General features: G+C 40.9%; 1 protein-coding gene across 4 annotated transcripts in view; it reads right to left on the bottom strand.

Annotated features, from left to right (window-relative positions):
* The window catches only part of nrip1b (nuclear receptor interacting protein 1b), a 50,956-nt gene extending 25,411 nt beyond the window's left edge, over positions 1-25,545 (bottom strand). For 2 of the 4 annotated variants that reach the window (XR_002197004.3, XM_010870668.4), the window contains exon 1: positions 25,271-25,545. The gene's annotated coding sequence lies outside the window, so the exon portion shown is untranslated. Of the gene's footprint in view, positions 1-8,260; positions 8,277-20,872; positions 20,979-25,270 lie in introns of those variants that run through there. The other 2 variants (XM_020048516.3, XM_010870670.4) reach the window with 2 other exon arrangements.
* Between the last annotated feature and the right edge of the window lie 276 nt (positions 25,546-25,821).

Below are 25,821 nucleotides of genomic sequence, written 5' to 3'. Positions count from 1 at the left end.
TGTGTGTGTGTGTGTGTGTGTGTGTACAATTATCTGACTGGCTAGCTGACCCACAATGGAACAGAAGTCCTCTTGAGTCTTGGTTTTCTTCATTTCCCTTCCAGGCTATTGGTATGCTAGTTTCGTTAAAATGCCAGAATTCTGACCAGATACCATCATTATACTTGATAACAAAGGGATGCCGAAAGAAGGTCTCATCTGTTCTGTTACAGGCAACACCATGAAATCTTAATGTTGAAGAGGCATCAACCAGTGAAAATGTCCGATAAGGTCAAGGTTCATGTACCGACAGGAATGCATGTCATCAAACCCTCTCTTTGACGTAGACAGAAGCTGTCCACAGTCGTCCTCAGGTTCTGTCCTGTCACACGGCCATTTCTGGATCTTCCACCTCAACGTATGCCACGTTAGGGCACACAGATGCTTTTATCAACATGCAAACAGTGCAGAGCACCGCTCCCTGTCAATACAAGGCAGTGCAGGTCAGCCAGCTTCATGGGATAGAGCTAATATTTACACTGCACCAAGAGACCGTTTGTTCAATACATGAACTGGAAGGGAAATGCAGAGTGGCCTTCTCACCTTTAAAGTTAATTTGACTTCCAGGAATCACAGTAATGTGTGCAAGTCTGTGTGTGTGTGTGTCTGGGCGTGTATGTGGGCTTGTGTGTGTGTGTGTGTGTGTGTGTGTGTGTGTGTATGTGCCAGGTCTGTATTCTAGGGGGAGCAGCAGAGACAGAAACAGACCTTCTCCTCAGCACCGGGCCAGCACCCTCCCCCTCCCTTGCAGCTCCTTTCATGCCTGACCTTTCATGACTGTACTGTTATCACATGTCATATGCAGGCAGGCCTGCTGGAAACCATCTGCTAGAGGCAGCGTAGCGGCCACGGCCCCCTCACCAAAACACTGCTGCGGGACTGGTTGGAGACCCGGCCTGGAGCGGCTCTGGATTGAACTCCTTAACTGCTCAGCATGTCTCACCTTCACACACACACACACACACACACACACACACACACGCACACACACACGCACACGCACACACACACACACACACACACAGACACACATAGACACACATAGACACACATATACACACGGACACGCACAAATGTCGAGTGACACACAGTGACATATGAGTGTCCTGCTCAGCATGTCACACCTTTACACACACACATGAACAGATAGACACACAAGCACGCACACACAAGTAAGAGACATATGAGTGTCCTTAGGGACTAATGTTTAGGAACACAGACAACAAACAGACTCCTCAATTAGTGGAAGAGGCTTTCTCCTTCAGACAACAAGTTCTGAGGCTAAGAATAACAAGCAAAGGGAGCAAGGCTTCAGGCTGCCACCATTTTAGTCACATTTTGTAAGCCTTTGCTGAACTACCCTTTGACTTGTGAGTACACAACTATTTTTTTTATTTGCACATAAAGCACACCTTACTAAAACGTCTTATTTTTAGAAGGCTAAAATCATGATATAACGATAAAGTGCATTATTCTCACGGTTCCTTAAATGTGTTGAGCAACAATGCTCAAGGAGAAAATAATGCTCTGGCAGATTGTAAAACATTTGAAACTCTAATATGATAGTGTATAATCAGTGTTTCCCCTACTTTTTTCCAGGAGTGTGTGTGTGTGTAATAACATAAGTACTCACCCTCAACTATTCTCTAAGACTCCTAATAAAAGCAACCAGCTACTAATGAATATGAATTCCATGTACAGTATAGATGTGTTGCATTGGGGATAAAAGAGGGGGTAGAAAATATAGTTTTGCTGGATGTAACACACAGTGCCCCATGATTTCACATAAGGCCTATATTTCTAACTTTACAAACTCCCAGGTGTATTTCGTACACTACATTCACTGTGGCGCCCAAAGTATCCCTTGTACATTACAGTGAGGGGAGGGGGTTGGAAAAAAATTGTGTGGTTGGATTTATAACCCCATAATCCCTCTCCAAAGCCAATGAGCACAAGCAAATTAACAACAATAATAACAACAATAATAGGAAAAAAAGTTGGGAAGCTGTGTAAAATGGAAATAAAAACAGAATACAAAGAAGTGCAAATCATTTAAACTAAAAAGGAAAGGGACCATCTGGCTTGTTTATCAGTGCACAGTTCAAAAGCCAACATCCATGATGGTATGGGAGTGCACATTGGCATGGGTAACTTGCACATCTGTGAAGACACCGTTAATGCTGAACAATATATACAGGTTTTGAAGCAACATATGCTGTCTGTTTCAGGGAAGTCCTTGATTATTTCAGCAAGACAATGCCAAACCACATTGAGAATGTATTACAACAGCATGGCTCAGTAGTAAGAGTCCTGGTACTAAACTGACCTTTCATCCAGTCCAGACCTGTCACCCATTGAAAATGTAGCACATTAAGAAAATTAAAATACCACAAAGGAGACCCTGAACTGTTGGGCAGCTGAAATTTTATATCATGCAAGAATGCAAAAACATTTCACTTTCAAAACTACAGCAATTGGTCTCCCAATTTTTTGGTTCCCAAACGCTTACAGAGTGTTGTTAAGATTAGAGGATCTGCCACAAAGTAACAAACATGACCCTGTCCCAACTTTTTTGAAATGTGTGGCCGGCATCAAATTTAAAACAGCCATAATTCTTTCCAAAAACAAGAAAATTTCTCTGGTTCAACATTTGATATGTTGCATTGTATTATTTTTAATTAAACCTAAGGATTAAATGATTTGCACATCATTGCATTCTTTTTTAATAAACATTTTACACAGTGTCGACGTTTTATGGAAACAGGGTTGTATTAAATATGTAACCTTATATAAGGAATTATTTATTGTAATTTTGTTTAATTTATATTTTTTCTACATAATTTTTACTTTGAATATGTACACAATACACACTATATATACAATCACAGACTATTATTTTATATGAAAATGTACATGTGCACCGACATAGCCAGTCACATTTCTCTGACCTCACTCACTAGTTTGATACTCGGAACATCAGATGCAGGTCATTGTTACTCTGGTTGGTTGCTCGTGTGATAGTAAACTGCGCACAAAAGTAAACTGTGCTCAGCTTGGGGGGAAAAAAAAATCTAAAAATATTCTGTTTTTCTGTGGTGGCGCATCACAATTTAGCAGCAGTGGAGTGCTGCCCTGATTACAAAAAGATTGTAACACTGATAATATTTATTTCTCAGCTATCATTTCTGAGCTCAACAGCAACTACTTAACATAAAATGCATTTTATTTAAAAAAGTATGTATTCCAAATATATTCAGAAATGTATATCTCACAGGATACAAATATATTTAAAAAATCAATACAGATCAGGCAAAAACACATTGGCCATTGAGATGGTATAGTTGTTTAAAATTGCAATGTTGTTTGGACATTACATTTCGTGTTAGATTAATATACATGGCTAGTAGAATGAGTACTGTGTATGTTATTTAGAGTTAGCAATCTAGCTAAGATGTTTATACTTTTTAGTGCACATAAAGATGATGCCCTATTGAAGCCCTTTTTGTTTATTTTGATACATTTTGGGTCATTTTATGCATTAAAGAGAACAGAGAAAGAGGAAAAGCTAGAAGTGAATGTGCTTAAAAAGAAGTAGGCCAGAATCAACCCTGTGCTGTACCAGTAGACTAGAGAACACTAGACCACCGTAGGCCACAAAGCCCCATTTTAAGAGTGAAACATTTAAACAATAACCAAGTTTCAACCCAAAATGTATTATAATCACTGGTTTAGGGTGCACATCAAAATCATTAGATACATTGTGTTGGATTGAACCATTTATGTACAATTCCAATAGAATGTCTACACTTCTAGAACTGTTCCTAGTTTTGTTGTGTCAGTTCCTCAACATTTCAAATAGGATTGATGTACTACAGTACTTATCTGCAAGTCATACCTTCCAGTTTTTTAGAAGACTACTTCACGTTTTGAGAATTTTTGGATATTCTGTGATATTACACATTTTGGTAATATTTTTTGGGTGGTACTGCCACCACCTGAAAGACCTAGTGGCCGTCTTGCCAACATGTACATGAAAATGTACTGTAGGCAGCCTTGGGGAAGTAGGACTATGGGCCAATTTACACAATATAATGGTCGTGTTTGGATGCGGCCCATTCAAGATTAGCTGCTTCATTACGTTGTGCTTTGGGGCAACAGAGCTCGGTACAGTTGTCTAGCTTAATTTTAACAGAACAACAAGTGCATACCAGCTACAAGGATTACTAAATCATTACTAAGAATATAGAAAATATATATACCTTTCTGGTCAACAGCTGTCTGACGATGTCTGGAAAACTGTCTCTACCTGGCTGTCTGTCAGTTCAACCAGTCTAAAAACTATAACCCAAAACATGTTATTTATAAGATTATTAAGATTGATTTAGGCCTGCTGATCTGTTATACAGTTAAAATAAACAGTGGAATACAATAACTACTTTTGTGCTTATCCCCTTTCAAAATTACACAAATTTGAGAATGCCCTCAGACCTTAAGGTGTCTACTACAGATCCCCCAATTTAAAACCCAACTTCCAAGGTTCCAGCTTAGCTTAGCTTCCTACAAAAACAGGCAATCATTTTCTAGGAAAATATGTTGTCAAATCTCCCTGCTTTTAGGAGACATCAAACATGCCAAGAAATGTTTACGTGTGTCGAAAATCAATATCAAGGAGACACATAGCGACCGTCGCATTAATTTTACAGGGTGTAAATGGGGCTATGACACATAAATCTAAGTTTCCAACTTAAACTCAATCGGAAATAACATTAATTCATAAGTTAAACCCCTTAAGGTGGAATGGAGATGTGGGATTGCCTTGGATGTAGGATGATGTCATTATTAGCATTAGCTTGCACACTGACTGACTGTGTTCATACATGCCAGTGGAGGCTCATCATGATTCATCACCAGCCAATAAGGACACTGAGTGCATTCTGACTCAGAGGAACTGCCTTGTGCTTTACTTATCCAGAACACACATCTCATTACATAACAGGGGACTCCAGATCCACATGACAGTTGTTTGGAAACCATACAAATTAAATGGGTTAGCATTTCAGGCCGAGTGAGCATGTGGTTTGCCCATCATCCATCCACATAAGCTAGCTAGGCCATCCACTGAACATGGGAATGACTTCCACTGTAAACCCTGAGCTGAATGTAATGAGGGAGAAATCGTCATTGTTTTTAGACAAGCAATAACCTAAGGTCAGAAGGCGAAAACGTACACAGCGTCCTATAGTCTGAATGCATCTGCCTCCAATGGCTTGTCTATGAGCTTGTCTGCTGTTATGATACAGTATTACTGAAGACAGTTGGGGGAACAGAACAGCTTATAGGAGGTGGCAGTATTTCACACTTGTACTACTGTAGGCTCTGTGTCTGTGCGTCTGTGCGTGCGTGTGTATGTGTGTATATTTTTACGTGTGTATGTCTGTGTGATGTAGGGCTTAGGAGTGGTGAGGAGAGACCTCAGCTCCCAGCTTGGGGCGTATAATCTATGGTTCATTTGCAGCTTTTCTCCCCAGTATGACAAGCCGTTTAGAAGACGTAGCCTCTGCCGCTGACCCAGTTCTGAGTGGCTGCCTCTGCCTGTGTCTCTCCACAGCCAGTGCCCTGCCTCCCCATCATGCCCTGCTCCCTCCACAGTCTAACTGACTAGAACTCTGCCACCCTCTGCCTCCGTGAACTGTGGAAAAAATAGGTCACCCTGACCCACTTTTCTTCCTTTTTTCTTCTCTCCCCAAGACCGTGCTAGGAGTTCTGCAGAGTATGATCAAGTGAGACAGGGGGGGGAGGGGAGGGGGGAGGCAGAGAGAGCGTGAGACAGAGAAAGATAGAGGGTCATCCAAAAGAGACAAAGACAGAAAGAGACTCCCCTCATGAGCCCCAGTGCTTGTGAGATCTTGTGGCCTTTGAAACAGAACTGACCCTTATCAGCGTGGCCTGTATATACAGTAGACAGAGTCATTATCCCACGCCTTCATTAAACAACCAGCTACTGCTCTTAGGGCGCAAACATCAGCCAGTCGACAGTGCCCAGATGCACGCATGCACGCACACACAGGTGCAGGCACACACACACACACTCACTCACACAGTATACTTATCTTTTATCTGAATGTTAAAAGGAATAATTTGCCTTATTTGAAAAACATGCTGCTTTACATTGTTTTACCAAGACAACTACGCATCTTCATATTCTGAATCCTTCGGTGGTCAACCACTCACACGTTAATAAAAGTCACAAAAAACCTCAATCTGTATGAAAAAATCTAATTTAATGGTGTATGGCTTTGAAAATCAAACGACTGGTATTTCATCAGTGATATATTGACATTTTGCAATGTTACCTTTGTGAGAAATCTTTGAACAAGAAAATATTGAATGAATACAAAATGTGGATACTAAAATATTAAACCCTACATCATAAGTATCATAATGCATAGCTATCTCGCCTTGATATTGTTTGATGTATTTCGAATTTAAGAAATAACGATGACAAGTTAAACAGGAAGTTAGCCTGTCCGATAATCAGCCTTTCACCACTTAGGGAAAACCCAAATACATATTTGTAGGGGAAGTCAGTACCCACACTCACAGGCCAATTTATGTACACCTATCCAGTATTTAGTAATAGCCTCTTTTGCCTCCAGAACAGCCAGAGTTATTCGCAGCATGGATTCGAGTATGTGCTGGAAACAAGTCCTTAGGGATTTTCGTTCATGCTGACGTAGTAGCATCATGCAGTTCCTGGAGATTTTTCACCCGCAAATTCATGCAGCTTCAGATCCCTTCACTTTCTCTACTTCATTTATAATCACATTTATTTTATTGGCCACCAATCTGCCACATTAGCCCATAATGACAAAGTAAAAACAAGCTTTTAGCATGTCAGTGATAGCAAACAACCTCTGTCCCTCATTTAAAGCATTAACACCTTTCCTATCGGTCTTCCTGATCACTGTCCATACTGAAGTTTCTCCTTTCCTAGTGTATCTTGTCGGTCACTGTTTTTGGATTCCTTTTGTAACGTTATTCTGTTTCTGTCCTGTTTTAGTTTTGATACATCTTAGTTATTTATTAAGTCCTATGTTCTACCTGCACCTGTGTCCAGCCTCCTGCTCTCCACAGGACAGAAATGTGCCATTGAAAATGCAATAATAAAATCTCATGTATTCACATCCTTTGGCATGACACTCCAAATTGAGCTCATATGTATCATTGATTATCCTTGAAATGTCTGTAGAACCTCAAATGATTGTACATGACTTAGATAGGAACACACCTGTTCATAAGGTTCAACACTTCACAGTGAATGTCAGAATAAAATCTGAGCCCTGAAGTCCAAGGAACTCTCTGTAGACCTCAGAGATAGAACTGTGCAAAGGCATAGACTGCTGAAGGTTATAAAAAATGAAAGTTCCCAGAAGCACAGTGAGCTCCATCATTGTGAAATGGAAGAAGTTTGAACGACCAACTCTTTTCAGAATTTGCTGTCCAGCCAAACTAAGTAACTGGGCAAGAAAGGTTTGGTTATGGAGATGATCACAGTTCATCAACGCTCCCCATCCAATTTCACAGAGCTTAAAAGGATCTACATGGAAGAAGGGAAGAAATGGCCAAAATCCAGGTATTCAAAGCTGGTAGAGGAAGACTTGAAGCTGGGATTTCTGCCAAAGGCGCTTCTAAAAAGTCCTCAATTAAGGATCTGAATACTTTTGTAAATTAGATACTTCAGAATTGTATTTTCAATTAATTGGCACATATTTCTACATGTTTTTGCTTTGTCATTACTGATATATTGATATGGATTGGTATGGATTGATCAAAAAACATTTCATTTGATCAACTGGAAATGATCACAACATGCAAAGAAATTGAAGGATTCCGAAATACTTTCTGCAGCCACTGTAGCTTATATATTCAAGGAGCACCCGCAGTACATTCATGTGCAGTGACAGAGGTAGTTTGGGTTCAAACACATGTATGTGGGGGTGAGGTAGCTAGGAAACATAACAGATAATAAATCACAGCAGCTGTGTATGTGAAGATTGGAAAAGTGTGTTTGTGTGTGTGCAGCTTCCATAATCATGTAAGTACATGTTACGTGTGACGAAGCGCGCGCGCGTGTGTGTGTGTGTGTGTGTGGGGGCGGGGTAGAGTCCCATATGTGTGTATTGAATCGGTGCTAAAGAGCCAGTAGTTCACCATGTCTCACCTGAAATTCCATGCAGTACATAAGCAAATAAATACAGAGACAGGGCTGATACCGGATGCAGCGGTGAAGTTCCTACGCCATGGGGTTGTGTGTAAGGCATAGCATTAGCCATTGCCTGAGACAGGAGGTTGACCCGGAACTGAACTTTCAGCGCCAGAGTGCTAAGCTTCTGTGTGCTAATGGTGACCTAATGTGAGGCAGCACAGACCTGGTGAAGCTTCAGAGACACAGTCATCAGCATGAACCTCGCTGCTGTTCCACTTTCACCTGTGCTCGCCCAAGCTTGGCCCAGCACAAAACCAAACTGGACAAAAACATAACACAAGAAAAAAAAGAAGAAAAAAAACATTTTACGAACGGATTGGGCAACAGTGGAACATGGCCTTACTCGCCTTTGGGGTGAATTTCTGTTGGATGTGTTCATGGGGCCTGTGCGAATTTGAGGCTTAGGAAAGGCCAATGATTAGAACAGTCTAAGCCCGTTTGGGCTGCATGTTAGTAAGATCTGGCCTCCTCATAACCACCAAGGTCAATGCTGCTGAATGGAATGGTAGGTGGCTTACACTACACACAGAAGAGAGAAAGGGAGAGTCTTGGGTTAAACCACATGCAGACAATTCATCATCTATCTCTCTCAGCCAGCTCTGTTCTAGCAACAGATATGCACACACAGTTACACAATGCCTATTAGGCTGCTACATCCCTTGTCTGCTAGCTAAAAACCACAGGGGTATGTGTGTGTGTGAGAGTGTGTGTGTGTGTGTGTGTGTGTGTGTGTGCACGCCTTTGTGTGCATGAACACAAAGCATGCTACATAATCTGTACAATTGTGCCAGTTACTGCTATGTCACTAGAGTACACCCCTGATTTAAATATACCTGAGATATGCATTAGCTACTCCAGCGCCAGCCCCATTACCTGGCATGTAAATACAGTTATACAAGCTGTTATGTGTTTGTGCCGCGCTGATGCTAAACCTTGACGTGCAAACAAGGTTATGCAAGCTGAGGGTTACTCATGGGCTGCTAACCCTACATGTAAACACTACTATTAAAATGTCTGTCTGAGAAAAATACATTCTGAAAATACTGTCCTGTCATATACTGCCTTGCACTCACAATAGTGTCCTTTAATGCATAAAGATTTGCTTTATAAAATAAAAATCCAACTCTTGATCGAAAGCCCAATAATGACAAACCCAATAATGACAAAACCTACAGTTTTGGGGTGAAGAAATGAGAAAGGGTACTTTAACCAGGGCCAGTCTCTTCAGTCACCAGATGTTTCAATGTTTTTTGTTTAAATTAGCTGTGCTAATATTCCAAGCTCAAACAGCCTCTAATTGGGTCATGCCGTGAATTACAATGCAGTATTTTTATGTATGAAAGACATGTGACGAGAATAGCCCAAACATTTCTCTCAGCGAACGTTCTATTGGGTTAACTGATTTCTGACCAATGTCTGTGGTAACAATGTTGGTGCCGACAATGGAACGATAACCCCTACTATATACACATATATATATATATATATATATACACACACACACACACACACATATATATATGTACACACAGTGGGGAGAACAAGTATTTGATACACTGCCGATTTTGCAGGTTTTCCTACTTACAAAGCATATAGAAGTCTGTATTTTTATCATAGGTACTCTTCAACTGTGAGTGACAGAATCTAAAACAAAAATCCAGAAAATCACATTGTATGATTTTTAAGAGGCGATTCTAGAATTATTCTACAAAAATCTCCCAATCTCAGACTGGCCAATAAAAAGAAAAGATTAAGATGGGCAAAATAACACAGACACTGGACAGAGGTTAGTGTTATGGAAAGACACATTTAAGTTTGAGATGCTTGGATCACAAAGGAAAACATTTGTGAAACACAGACCAAATGAAAAGATGCTGGAGGAGAGCATGACACCATCTGTGAAGCATGGTGGAGGCAATTTGATGGTCTGGGAGTGCTTTTGTGGTGATAAGGTGGGAGAGATGTACAGGGTAAAAAGAAGGATTGAAGAAGGAAGGTTATCAATCCTCCGGTAGGAGGCACTTGATCGGAGCCAATTTCCTCCTACATCCGGACATTGACCCAAAGCACAGCTCCAAACTATGCAAGAACTATTAAGGGAAGAAGCAGTCAGCTGGTATTCTGTCTATAATGGAGTGGCCAGCACAGTCACCAGATCTCAACCCTATTGAGCTGTTGTGGGAGCAGCTTGACTGTGTGGTACATAAGAAGTGCCCATCAAGCCAATCCAATTTATGGGTTTGAGATGGTTGAGATTTCCTCAACCAATTGACAATTAAACTGCCAAAGGTCTTCAAGGCTGTAATTGTTGCAAATGGAGGATTCTTTGACAAAAGCAAAGTTTGAAGAACACAATTATTATTATATTGTATTATTTATATTATTATATTACTATAATTAAAAATCAATACTTCTAACCTTTTCAAGGACTATATTTCCTATTCAAACTCAATTAATGTTTGTTTTACATGAAAACCAACTACATTTTTAAATACAGCTCTGGAAGAAATTAAGAGACCACTGTAAAATTATCAGTTTCTCTGGTTTTACTATTCATAGGTATGTGTTTGAATAAAATGAACAGTTTTATTCTATAAACAACTGACAACATTACTCCCAAATTCCAAACTAAAATATTTAGAGTATTTATTTGTAGAAAATAACAATGTGTGAAAATAACCAAAACAAATTAATATTCAATTTTCAACAACAAAATACTAATGTTTTAACTTAGGAAGAGAAATCTATATTTGGTGGAATAACCCTGATTCTTTATCACAACTGTAAGGCATCTTGGCATGCTCTCCACCAGTCTTTCACATTGCTGTTGGGCGACTTCAAGTAGCTTGGCTTTGTTTGATGGCTTGTGACCATCCATCTTCCTCTTGATCAAATTCCAGAGGTTTTCAATGGGGTTCAGGTCTGGAGATAGGGATGGCCATGGCAGGGTCTTGATCTGGTGGTCCTCCATCCACACCTTTATTGATCTGGCTTGGAGCATTGTCCTGCTGGAAATCTTTTTTCTCAGAGTTGGGCTACACTGTCAGAGCAGAAGGAAGCAGGTGTTCTTCCAGGACAACCTTGTACTTGGCTTGATTCATGTGTCCTTCACAAAGACAAATCTGCCCGACTCCAGCCTTGTTGAAGCATCCCCAGACCATCACCGATCCTCCACCAAATTTCACAGTGGGTAGCCCTCTCCAGGTCTCCGTCTAACCATTAGACAACCAGGTGTTGGACAAAACTGAAAAAGGGCTTTTTCTAGCTTTTCAGGACTCCAGCCCTGCCCCTAGGAGCCTGTTTCAAACCGTCCTCGCCGTGCACTTCACCACAGCTGCTGTTTGCCATTCTTTTTGTAGCTCACTTGATGTCATCCTACGGTTGTTGAGTGAAATTCGAATGAGTTGACAGTCATCTCGGTCAGTGGACAGTCGTTTTCACCCTCTGCCAGTCTTTAGCTTTGTTGTTCCCAATGTCTGTTGCTTGACCTTGTTCTTATGAACCACCATCTTTGAAATTTTCAGGATGGAACCAACCTGACACTCACTGTATCCCTCTGCCAGTAAAGCCAGAATTGAACCCTTCTTATCCTCACTCATAGCTATAATTTTCAACTCTTTTGTCACGCTGAGTTTTATTCAAATTACCTTGCACTGTTTTTGGCATCCAGCTGGTCCTATTGCAAAAGGATAGTGATGACCACAGCAGTGGTTTTTATACTTCTCCTCGTTAAATTAGATTTGGTTCAGGTAATCACCTAATCAGTACCCCATTAATGGTGTGCCTGTGTTGGAATGGAGACACTGGAATGGAATGGCTGCCATACATGTAGAGATGCTGATTTAAGAAAGATTAGGAGTGGTCTCTTAATTTTTTCCAAAGAAGTATATATTATATATCATTATAAATGCAACATTGCTTGTAAGCTATTCTAAATAAAGCTGGTTTATGCTTAGAAAAAGTGCACTCTCTCCAAACATTAATTTATTCTCTTGCATCAGGTTAATAGTAAAAGTTTACAGGTATGCGTTAACCATGTATTGAACATGAAGACTATTAGGTATAAAGCCTGGCTGCACAGTTGTGCATTATTTATGTTTGAGACTGAACCCTCCTCTTTTACTCAAATGGTCTGTCCCATATTGTTTCTCAAGGCTGCAGGCCGAAACACGTTAGGAAGCTTACTCAGTCAGCCTGAGCCTGCTACACTACACAAGAGCAGGACAGAGACGTTTTGAATATATGAAATGCTCGTACGTGAGAGGGGCAGACAATAAAGAAGGATGGAGGATAGCATGAGTGTCCATAACAGTAGTTGCTTAGCGGCTGCTTCTACTACTTGTGTCATAAACGTGAATAGCTTAGCGGCTATTACTGATAATGACAGTTTGACAGTGCCATGAGAAAGCTCTATCCCTGACCTTGACCATTACCAACGGCCAACAGACAGAGGTTACTGATTCAATTCCGTCATGTCGTTCTTTTAACATCACGCATTTTGATTACGATGACGCCAATGTTGATTATGATGGTGATAGCGATAGTGCTACTGAATACAACTTGTTGATGTTTACCCTCATGCAATGTTGATGTTTACCCTCCCCTGGCTCCTCAAGAAAGCTCTGACAGTGTGGTGACACAATATTATGTCTGAACCAAGTATACGTGGCCCTCCTAGCTGACAGAATAATGAAACTGTACACTTGAACAAAGTGGCTAAGTGCTTCACTGGAGCTTATAAGGCAATATGTGCCCTTCAGATAAAACATTTGAAACTAGTTGATTTACTCTACTGAAAGGGGCAGCAATTCAAGTGTCTTTGGAAGTGGCAGTTCCATTCAACAACAGAGAAAGAAGGTATGTTCCAAATGTTGCCGGTATGTCTTTGATAATGACAACGAGGTAAAAAATAGATGATGTTGGGACCTCAACCAGACTCTGCCTAGGGCCCCCAAATCACTAAAACCATCACAGGAACACCTTTTTGAACGCACCCCGGACTGTCTTGTGCCATAATTTCACACCTGGTTTCCATTAGTCAATTAGTACATGTATTTAAGTGCTTCCGTTCCCCAGTCCCTTGTCGTTTTTTGTTGCCGTCACGCTGCCTCTGACCAGCAGTACTCTGGACCTTACCTTTGTTCTGGCCTTGTCCTCAATTGTTTTCTTTTCTGAGTTATGCTAAGCGGAGTCTGGGCTGCGTCCCATTTACAGAGTAACCGTTTTGTTTCAGTTTTGGTGAATAAATACTATACTGTAGAGGCTCCTGCATTTGGCCTCCTTTCTCAGGTGTGACAGGTGAAACAAAGATAATAACGGAAATAATGAAAAACAGAAGTGATGTGGGTGCACTTTGTTTTTTAATAATAAATCGTTTATCACTATTATACAAAATCATATGCATTTTAGAGATGTACAGTAGGTAGAAAGCTAAGCAAAAAATGTACAATATAAATCACATTACTGAATAACTCTACTAGCTGGCTTGCATCCATCATCTATAATATTTAAAAAATAGCTGTCTAAAATTGCTAACAGCCTCAAAGCAAACCAGGCTTTGCTTTATCTTATAATGCAGATCTTACCACTGTTCCATGGGATATACCTATGAAGTTGGCCTGAAACTACCTTAATCCACATTGCAGGGAGTTTTTCTTATCAGCATGAGTGCCAGCTTTCTGCACTTTTGTCAGAGCTGGAAAGTTATCTTAAATCCACAATGACCCGGCAAAAGGCTATTACCAAAGATGGTTATGAAGTGCTATTCCTGCATTTTACGTTTCACACTCAATAAAACACGATCTGTTCAGTTCAACACTGTTCTACAGATTTTTACTCCAGATATTGTTACAGTTTACTAATGTAGCAGACACGGTTGTTCTGAGCGACTTACGGTTAGTGCATTAAGAGAGTACGGTGGGACAACCAAGTAATAGTAAGTGATCTTTACTCAAAAAAGTACCTATCAGCAAAGTCAGTGTTTAGAAATTCCAGCTTTCTTAAACACATTTGCTCTGCCATTAAGATGTTTACTGTAGGAGCACTTGGCTACAATCCAAAATTCTATTTACACCACCCAGGTTGGAGGGGGGCAATAAACATTTGCTCTGTTATTATGATTTTTATAGGAGGAACATTTGCCTACACACCCAATTCTGTTTACATCACCCTGCTTGGAGGGGGGTACTATTCAGGAGCATTGTGCTCTACTTTCGGAGGTAGTGGACTTGAGATATGGCAAGTTGGCATGTTTACATAAGAGTAAGAGGTCCAGCCGAGGGTATTTTGTGAAAAACCTTCTATTTGGGTAGCAAGTGTTTTAATAAAAACACAAATATACATATACATATACATATACATATACACACATATACATACATGCATATACAGCTCCGGATTAAATATGAGACCATTGCACCTTTTTCTCAAAAAAGTTGAAAAGGAAATTTTTGAGTGAGGAACAGAAGCGTTCACTTTGCAGTGGTCTCTTCATTTGAACCCTTCTGTTCTTCACTCAAAACCTTCCTTTCGACTCTTTAGGGAAGAGAAGAAAAAGGTGCAGTGGCCTCATCATTTTTTCCAGAGCTGTATTATATATATTATTATATACTTTTTTTTTTTTACAAATAAACACTTTCCAAATAAATGACTTCAGTTTGACTTTCAGGTGCCTCAGACTTTGGCACAATGCAGTTATAGAAATACTAAGTAAGGAATTGCTGCCTAATGTATCATTAAACCTTTCATGAAAAGTTTCATTTGGACGTGATATTCACTAGGCAGCACATATATTAAATACATCAGAGGGGCACAAATACCATGATGATCGAATATAAAAATACTCTGAAAAGCAGTCAGCTCTATTAAAGAAAGAGGGAGTATGACAGGAGCAGGTACAGATTTATGAGTGGGACAGCTGCTGCTGCTGTAGCCGAGAGGACTGACTCAAGGCAACTGCAATAACATGAATCCCCCAGCCAGCTCATTGAGGACATGAATCACTTTAGTCACACACTGACCTTCAAATTGACATCCTGGGATCGGTGATCGAGTCGAGACAATGACTAAACCTGCCTGACCCGCCATTGGCTGCCATTACAATGAAGCATGCAGGACCCAGGGCTCAGAGGGGCTGCTGTATTTTGCTCCAGCTCAGATCATGACAGAAGTCATCCAAGGGGTAGAGACCAGGGGAAGCCATGTATCTAGCTGGCTGTGATACTTTGACCTCCAGACTTTTTTTTTACCTCGGACTGGAGTGAATGGCCAATGAGACAACAAACCACAGCTGCATGTTCTGCTTGTATGCCACTGTCAGTCAGCCACCACCTGCCCCTTCCTATGGGCAAAAGCAGCCTGGGCCGAATGTCAGTTGGAAGTTCATTTACCATTTAAGTACTCGCTAGTGAAATGGTATGATTGGGTGACCCTAACAGTACCACTGACTCCATGAATCAGAAGGTTCGGGCTGACTGAAAATGTTTTGGCCCACTCGGTATAGATGAGCTGATCAGGGAGCAAAAGTGAAAAGCTGAAAGGATGTCAAACAATAATACAAAAGCAGGGTTCCTTGCAGCTTACATAATTAACCATGTACAGGCTATGGGATTTTTTGCTGGGATCTAGTAGGTATACAAACAAATGCACAAAAAAAAAACGATCTTCCTGAATTTGAAAATCCTAGACCTATATTTAATGGGTCCTTTATAATGTACCCCATCTCAAGCAACATATATCTTTTCTGCAAAATGGGAGAAGGAACTAGGCACTGAAATGACCATAGCTGACTGTAAAGATATCCTTTTTATTTCTATTTGGTTATCAGTACTTGTTTCTTTCATCTCTACTTGTGTTTTCATTTATTTAGGGGAAAAATAAGGGGAAACACAAAATGTGAAAGGTGTTGTTGCTTTTGTGTGTTCAGTAAAAAAAAAAAAAAAAAGGCACAATAAACAAAATACTTACTAGACACTAGCTTTCTGGCCACTGTACCTAGTATTGGCACCATAAACAACTCAGGATATATTTGTTTTCATGAAGCAGCTGTCTACGTGATCTGCTGAGAGTGAGCTTGATGTATTTAACTAGCTAGCAAGCTATGTTGCGCAAGCTAACATATTATATACTAGCTGTTTAGCTTGAGTACCGCACTGGCATTTAAAGTTTGAATAATTATGTTTATTTAATCCTCTAGCTAGCTTGATAGTTATCTGTGGTGAAATGGTTACAACGATGATGACTATCAGCAACACAAAGAGGGCACACTAGTACTTTACTGTCAACTTCGGGTTTGGGTTAGTTGATCTGTGCTACCTGAAAACAACAGTTATTGACTGCCGAAACTGTTTACAGCTGTTAGGTCCTCTCACCAGACAAATTTTACACCATCTAACGGGTCCGTTTCACATAAGGACTGTAAATACTGGCAGGAGAGGTTGGGGGTTAGGTTGGGTGAAGGGTGTCACATGATTAGATCTCCTTCTGGAGACTTAAAAAGCCTCCTCGGCAATCAGGTCAAGGTTGAGCTCTGGCCTTAATGCCAAAGGGAGAAAGAAAAGAGAGGGAAGCCTAAGGAGTTAAGGAAGGAAGATCACTAAAACACAGGCAGCAGTGGTTCTATTAACAATATTAATCTCACTGCTTAGTGGACACTTTTATTCAAAGTCACTCCCATGGTTATCAGTCTAGCAAATCTTTTTTAATTTCTACGGCTGCTGGATATTTACTGGCCAAATCCAGGTTAATTGCCTTTGCTCAAGGGCAGAAGAGAACATCAGAGTATGAGCCAGCAATCTTCTGGTCACCAGTCCATTCTCCCTAAGTAATAGGTCACAGCACTGCCTACAGACATCTTCCCTCCTTTCTCAAATGGCGTCTCTCACTCTCTCACAGTGCACAAGGCAGGCAGATGGCAATCCTTGATTGGGCATCTCGTAATCTCATTCCAAGGCAATTCCACCCAAATGCACGGCAGGGTCTGGTAAAAGCAAACATAACGTTGCAAGCAATAAAATAAAACTAGATACCCTACTTTGTCCTCTGGTCCTTTTTTTTTTTTAAACCAGTAAATTAATAAGAGGGGTTAAGATGGATTGACACCTTGTTAACATCTAAAAGCAGAAATTGTGTCACAGGCTCTTTTTTGAGTGTCATCTGAAAACTAGATCTTCTGCTTGTCTACCATGGTTAGATAATTACAGGCCACTGCTGTTATTAATGCACAAGCTCGTTAGCGTCCTTTCATTTCATATGAAGTGGCTAGCTCAGGCTTGGATGTAATGTATGTATTTACTTACATTTCTCAACTCCAACGCTGGATGTACAATTTTTTTAAAACTAACTTCAACTATCCGCCAAACCTCACAAATCATTTGTGATTTACTGAATTATGTTGACATATTCGGAAGAACGTTGCTTGGTAACATGAAGAAAGACATTGGAAAAACCTGTCAAGGTGAGCCGATTCACTAAACTAAAATGATAATAAAGCACACCAACAGTCTTCTGAACAGGGCCCTGGGTGTGAACCACAGTTCTCTCCCTGTCTGGTTGTCAAAGCCACCACCACACCAGGATGCACCACAACTGCATTAGTTAACGCAACTACTGTGATAACGAATGTGTATACCCAGATATCAGGTTCAGGCGGGAAGGAAGAAACAATATTAATCCATGTGTCAGAACTTGTGAATGATTAGGCCACATTAGATCCTTTTGAGCTCTTAAGAACAAGAGCAACATGTTACATGTGTCGTATTCCTACAAAACATAATAACACATGGTATTGGTCAGTAGGTGATCAAAACCAATATGTTTTATAATAAGTCTGTCTGGGTATACTGTATATTTATCTCAAATGTTTTCATTTTCCTCCCTCAGCAGTAGTGTGTATGCAATAGGCTATACTGTAGATGTCCTCCCAAATCACCAAAAGTCCCTTCTCTAGTCATCACTCTCTAAAGCACAGCCACCCGCACAAGGGCTCCTGTTGCCGGGCAACAGCTAGCCTCATCACTAAAAGAGCTCCCAAAAGTTATACAATTACAGTTGATTGCGTGGAGGTGCTGGGGAGTACTTCATAATAGGAATCAGGTTGTTTCCACAGCACTAAAACAATAAAGGATGCACTTCTACAACAAGCACTGGCTGACAACTGACTGTACAAACCCATGACCACCAAAATGTGCTAACAGCTAACAGTCTTTTAGAGAAATTAAGTGAAATATAATGTTTAAACAGTTTGAAAAACTGTCTTAGAAAATATCTACCAAAAAAACTTTATGGGTATTAAAGATGTATTTAAACAATAACGTGGAAGCCAACCAATATCAACATGTATTTTTTTTTTTTGCAAAAAGCTGTGCTTAATAAATATTTCCTACTGTTCCTATTACAAAACCACATATTTGAACTATGTTAACATTTGTCTCCCTCATGACGAGGATAATGAGTATCCACAGAAGTAACAAGTTAAACTAGACCTAAATATAAGTCATTGGACGTTATGACTAAACCTACATATAAGTAATTGGATGTTATGACTAGACCTACATATGTCATTGGATGTTATGACTAGACCTACATATATGTCATAGGATGTTATGACTAGACCTACATATATGTCATTGGATGTTATGACTAGACCTACATATATGTCATTGGATGTTATGACTAGACCTACATATATGTCATTGGATGTTATGACTAGACCTACATATAAGTCATTGGATGTTATGACTAGACCTACATATATGTCATTGGATCTTATTACTAAACCTAGATATATGTCATTGGATGTTATGACTAGACCTACATATAAGTCAGGGCCAAAATGAACTTTTGGTTCCCCAGCCACTGTGGCAGGCGATTAAAGTCTACCGGCCAGACAGCTATTTATATGCTGTGATAGTGTAGACTTTTATGTCCACATGATTAGCTGTCCATTATTTCAGGAATGAATGTGAATTCTAAAACTCACTTCCGGCAAATCAGAAGCTAGTATTCAACAACATTGTCATATAATGTACTGTATTGTAATGTACTATACTGCAATGAACTCTACACTGCTGCGCTACGATGCGCTGTGATGTTCTGAGCTGATCTGTAAGCAGACAACAATCAAAGCTAAATACAGATGTTTTTAGATCTAGTAGACAGGAGGACAAGACCAGAAACTCTGCAGCCGTTACAACTGGAAGTGTCTTTCACTACCAAGGAGCCCCACACCGGTCATTTTGGTAGGTTTCAGTCAGCAGTGAGGCTACTAAGCGGAGATGGACCTGGAGGAGTAAATGGAACTACTGGGGCAGAAGGGTAGAAAGAGTACAGTAAATGTAGGATAGATCTGAAATTCTTCACTTTTCAGTGGGAATTCTTTATTCGCTTGGCATGCGTTTAAAAGGTGAAAAACCAAGAGACACAGTGACACATTTGTTTTCATGGAATGGCCCCGACTGGGAAAATCCCAGTTAGCAGCTCCTAACAAGTTCTTCTGGATTTTGCCTACTACATATGAATGAATTCATAGAAAAAGAGAGAATATAACAAATAAATATGTTTCATTGAATGGGAACTCCTGTTTTATTAATTGTATCTCTATGTATTTGTCGAAATTGAATCCTGTCCTAGCTGTCAAAATCCGAATAGATAACATTTGAAGAACTGGGCCACAGATCCTACTCTCCTTGAACTTGGCCCCTGCTCTATAAAAACTTCTCTCTTGGAAAGCCACATGACTCAGATTTCAGTCTGCCCATGGATTCAGACAACAGGGTGTGTGTGTGTGTGTGTGTGCGCCTGTGTATATGCATGCATGTGAGCCTGAGTGTGTGGGAGCGTGTGTATGTGTGAGCGTGTGTTTACATGAACGATAATCCAAATATTGACCACTGCACTGTGCACTATGAACTCTCTGGTCAGTGCTCTTGGATTATTGCAGCTACCTACGGACAAAGTTTCACAGTTTCCCTAACGCTCCCCTTCAGGAAAGAAGGAAATATCTCAGACACAATCTTACACCACATATAGCATAAGCAACCCTCCACCCCCTCCTCCCATCCCCTGTCTTCCTATGCAATATATCCATCATTCATTCATAAATTCTGAAAACTCCTCTTTAGTTAATTGCCTGGGAAATTTAATTTCAAACGAAAGCTTTTAAAAGAGAAAGATATAATTAAGTTGCCGGGATCTCTCTGCCCCCTCCCTGTCCAGGGGGCTGGGCAATGGGCCGGGGGGCCTTGTGCTGCTCTGCGCTACTCTACATGGTGTCAGGGAGTCACACACGCCCATGTTTAAAGCAGAGGCGAGCCGGGCAGGCAGGCAGCGTTACGTAAAGCCTCCCCCTGCACAGGCTTACTGCACCAGACGCTGTGTCCTTGCCTGGGCTGCTTCAAGGTTCCCAAAAGGACAGGCTGCTAAGAAGGACGGGGCCCCTGTGATAGGCTGGCTGGGAGGGAGCGCTGTGCTGAGACTGCGCCTGTCTGCCTGCGACGGCCTTGGACTTTGAATTCTCCGCCAGACAGGCTCATGCATCAATCCCTCAGCTTACAAAGACAAGCCACTAACCTTCACAAGGCCAGGGACTCGTCAGGAATGAGTGGCATTTTCACTTAGCCAGGACAGCTTCTCTCTCCCCCAGATCTAAGCTCTGCTCTCAGTCCCTCCACATAACCTGGTTAAAATAAGACAGTTGTATAACAATCCCCTTTGTTTGAAAAAAAGTATCTGGTGTTTCTAGCATTCTAATTAGCCAATGTGACTTGTTGAGATGCACAATTAAGCTCCTAGTTGTACTCTCTAAGACTGACACTGTTGTCCTGAAGACGCCGGCAAACACAGGTAGCCTAATGCATTCGTAAATAACTAGTAAGTAACCAAGAGTTCATGGTTAACAAGCATACTTTGAGAAAATAATTATCAAATGATGACACATTGGATGTTTTTTGATGTGTCTTTTCCTTCTCAAAGGCCATTTATTATTCACAAGATAGATCCATCCTGCTATTGTGATGTGAAATAAATTGTAAACACAGACAACCAGATGTGCACAAAGGTAGTTTACTTTGTAGAGAAAAACACGTCATCTGGTGGCATACAGTAAAACAACTCCATTTAGAAACACTGTGTTCAATGTTATTCTGGGGTATCTGTTCCCGTCAAATATACAATGAACCCACACACCAAACACCATGCCTGTGGCATTGGCCTGCTCATCAGAGAGAGATGGAAGAGACTTCCCTTTCCAACTGGCAGAAGCCAAACACAAAGTAGGAGAAGACTTCTGCTGCACCTTCACAGCCTTGGGCCATCACCTTCACCTCTGGAGCAGGAAGCCAAAGACAACCCAGATTTCCTCCTCTGTTATGACCACACCAACCAACCCAAGGAGACAGTCAGATCTGCTCACATCACCCTGTAGGTTTGGGCTGCATCCGACTACAAAACAAAATGGCCTTGATAGCCGAATATAAACAGGAGTAAGGTAAAAGACAGTACCATGGCCACGATATTTGGCCTGTGTGTGTGACAAAACAAGGTAACAGCATTCCGTGCACTCGTTGCCCCTGCTTCATTGATCCACACAGTTAAGTTCCCCAAATGAAATGGGGCACACTGTTTGTGTGGGCGACATGCTTAATTTATCTGACCTGCATCTCTCCCTTTCCTCTGCGGATCATTATGGGAGCCTTTTCAGCAAAGTATAAATAATTTACCCAATCGCAAGAAATAACAATCAATGTGTGCGGATAATTGAGAGGCCCTGTTGTTCCAAGGCCATGGTGCAGTGAAATGAGGTGGAAGGGGAGGTGAGGAGGGTGAGCTGGGAAAGGAACCGTCATTCAACAGAGGAACCCGGCAGCCAAGGCCAGTCAGTATCTCAGAAGGCTGCCTTCAGCCTCCCCCCATCTTTTCGTCCCACCCTGCCTGCCTGCAGGATCCACGGCATTAAAGGTACGTTTAGCTGTTCCTGCCGTGTCATCAAAATTAGTCCCATTGACTTTGGTTCCCTCCCTTCCCCCTGCTCCCAGATTGGTGTAGAGAGCTTCTGTGGGCCGGAGTGATGGTGTGAAAGAATGCTCAGCGTGACACATGGGTTTCTACACTAATTCGTCCCCTACAGATAGAGATAAATAAAAATGCTTTTACCGAAGCAACATTTCTAGGAGTAATAAGGTGTTGTATATTCAAGAGGTTGGTGAATGCAAGATTAGCATTCTGATTCCATATACAACCGTACACCCTGATATGCTTGACTCCAACCACACGTTTATAAGGCTTACACGCAGCTATCATGGATATGCCATGACACCTGTCATATCCAGTAGTTTACAGTATGCAGATTGTTGACAAATGACCTTACACCGTCCTGACACATGAGACTGAGCGTAATCCAAACATAGCTAGCACGTTTCAGTGGCTCAGCATTCATGAAAACTAATACAACTTAAGGCACACACGCACAGGCCTACATGAATGCACGCACATGCGAACACGCGCGCGTACACGCATGCACAGTAATTTTCAACTCAAACTTTGCTTCACAACTGAATATTTCCTTAACCATTAATACACAAAATAAATTCATTCATCCCATACACTCTAGCAAAGGCGCTGAATTAACTTTAACACTGCAATATGGCTGTAACCTTTTGGTGGAAGGGAAGACTGAACCTTTATCTGTCAGACCAGGGTCCAGAGTCCAGTCTTGTGAGTGTTCAGCAGACCGAACATCATTTAATCATTTGTCTTTTAAATATCCCCTAATTCCATGGAGGGAAACCAAATATCAATAATCACCAGTAGCTACCAGACAACAAACCACACCAACAACAGGTTGTCTAGAGTACAGTACATCAGCTCAGTGGTTGTCTAGAGTACAGTACATCAGCTCAGTGGTTGTCTAGAGTACAGTACATCAGCTCAGTGGTTGTCTAGAGTACAGTACACCAGCTCAGTGGTTGTCTAGAGTACAGTACATCAGCTCAGTGGTTGTCTAGAGTACAGTACATCAGCTCAGTGGTTGTCTAGAGTACAGTACATCAGCTCAGTGTTTGTCTAGAGTACAGTACACCAGCTCAGTGTTTGTCTAGAGTACAGTACATCAGCTCAGTGGTTGTCTAGAGTACAGTACATCAGCTCAGTGTTTGTCTAGAGTACAGTACACCAGCTCAGTGTTTGTCTAGAGTACAGTACATCAGCTCAGTGGTTGTCTAGAGTACAGTACATCAGCTCAGTGGTTGTCTAGAGTACAGTACATCAGCTCAGTGTTTGTCTAGAGTTCAGTACATCAGCTCAGTGTTTGTCTAGAGTACAGTACATCAGCTCAGTGTTTGTCTAGAGTACAGTACATCAGCTCAGTGTAGGAGGATGGTGGCTGGCATGTGGACCAGATTATTCAAGAGCAAGGTAAGGTTAAATGTTAAGGTTTTAGTTATCTATTGCTCCAGTACAGTACAGAGGACAATAGTCAGCTACCATGAACATCCAGTACAAGATCAGGTCAAATAATTAAGCAGCTTAAACATCTTACAATGGGAGGGCTAAATGCCAGACCCCCAGACAGACAAAGTATTCTGAGTTTTAAAAGTCAGACAAGTTCACTTCAACAAAGCTCTGGCCTATATTTGACTAATCCACCCAAGTTTGCAGTAAAAGTGGGCCTAGTTCAAATATGAATGTGCTGATGTGTTCCAAATCTTGAAAAGTAAACAGGTTTGTTGTTGGAGGGCCGTTTTTCCAGGGTGGCTAAGCACACCTGAACTAACAGTGTGGTCATTCCCGCTCTCTCCCCTGTGACTCCCCCCAGCCAACCTTTTTCCTTTCCATGGATCCTATGATCAAATGAAGCAAGATGAACATCTCATGATAATTAATCCAAACACTGGAATAGTTCAAATCCAGTCTGCCTGTCAAACCAGTAGTTTCCAAAATGTGGAATTACCATAATAATGAATAAATAATAATAATAAAGCATAAGTAATATTAGGACACCAGTACCCTTTATGTAGAAATCAACATGGCTTGTTCACAATCTGAAGTAAATTATTTAATACTTAACAAATTCAGGGAGTAAATGCATCAAATGCACATTATTCCAGACACAGTTCCATTGCTGAAAACATTTGAGGCATGCAATGCCAAACATTTTCTCACCTTTGACAAGGAACAAGGAAGCATGAAAAATGAATTGACAATCATCAGCAATAATTAATATAATTTAAACAATTAGCATTATAATGCATTATAATGCTAAACTACACCACATAAAACTCCAATAGGCAGAGGTTATACACTTAGCTACTTAACACTCGTCCTATGTAGCATTCTTATTTTAATGCAGGTTGAACTGAACAGATAGGTAGGCCTATTAGTGACCTATCATTTAGAATTGTTGTACGTTCTATTGGCCTACTGCAGCGAGAACAGTGCAACAATTGTAACACTGTAACAACAAACACTAGAAATGTAACAGTGTAAGAAACACTGTAACGACAACGTAACAATGTGACTAAATTAAGGAATAACAAACAAGCCAGTATGAGCAAAATACATAATATGTGTAAACACAATTAGTTGACAAAACATTGTCGCTTTCTATGGCAAATATGGCCTGTTCAATGTGCGGTTATGTTTTGTTGGGGTGGGGGGGGCTGCGCTGTTAATACTCTCGAACTGGATATAATGTATCGTTGATGCCATTTAACAAAATGGAAACGACAATACCACAGCACTGGCTGATTTACTCCGACTTCTTTACGCAGCGTTTTCACACCGCTATTACCCGAACTCGCCCATAGACTCAGGCTCAGAAACAACCATCATCACATTAATCCTTGAAAACACGCTGTAAACATGTTTAATCCATGACACACACTCAGTTTGTGCCCTCGCAGATTTTACAGACTCTGACTCATAATCATTTCACAGCCTATTCTGTAGGCCTCCATTTATCTCGGCACGTACCTGCTTGGGTTTGTCTACCCCGCTGGCTGGCAGTGGACCCCACTCAACCGAAAAGGCGCATCCTTTTTCGACAGGAGGAAATCCTTCGGATAGTCTCAGTGAAAACGGCGCATTTCTCAAACGCGCGTGAATTATTATGAAAAATAGATATCAAATGGAATATTTTATTTCCAAAACACCTCAGGTTAAGATCGAATTGATCAGGCTCCGCGACCTGTAGTTGAGTCTGACGGAATTGTTTATTCTCGGAATCCCAGTGCTCTCGAGAACTCAGCAGCCGCGACACTCCTCCTCTCTGCTGCTGACACTACCCTTAAAGGAGAAGTGGCTCTAGGAACCGTAGCTGAGTATTCCGGAGTATTCTCAACTTGCTCTCGTTTGATCTCGAGTTGTGGGGTGATCAATGTTAGCAGCATGTGCTATTAAAAACATCACTAACCGCGCATATTCTTAAAAAAAACAATTGAAAAAAGCAAAATATGTCTGTTCTTTACAACAACAATAGCCCACTTTATGTGTGTCCTACAATGTAGGCTATATATATTTTAAAT

This window comes from Esox lucius, chromosome 7, assembly GCF_011004845.1.
Source record: "Esox lucius isolate fEsoLuc1 chromosome 7, fEsoLuc1.pri, whole genome shotgun sequence".
Taxonomy (NCBI): domain Eukaryota; kingdom Metazoa; phylum Chordata; class Actinopteri; order Esociformes; family Esocidae; genus Esox; species Esox lucius.
This window is presented reverse-complemented; position numbering and strand designations above follow the sequence as displayed.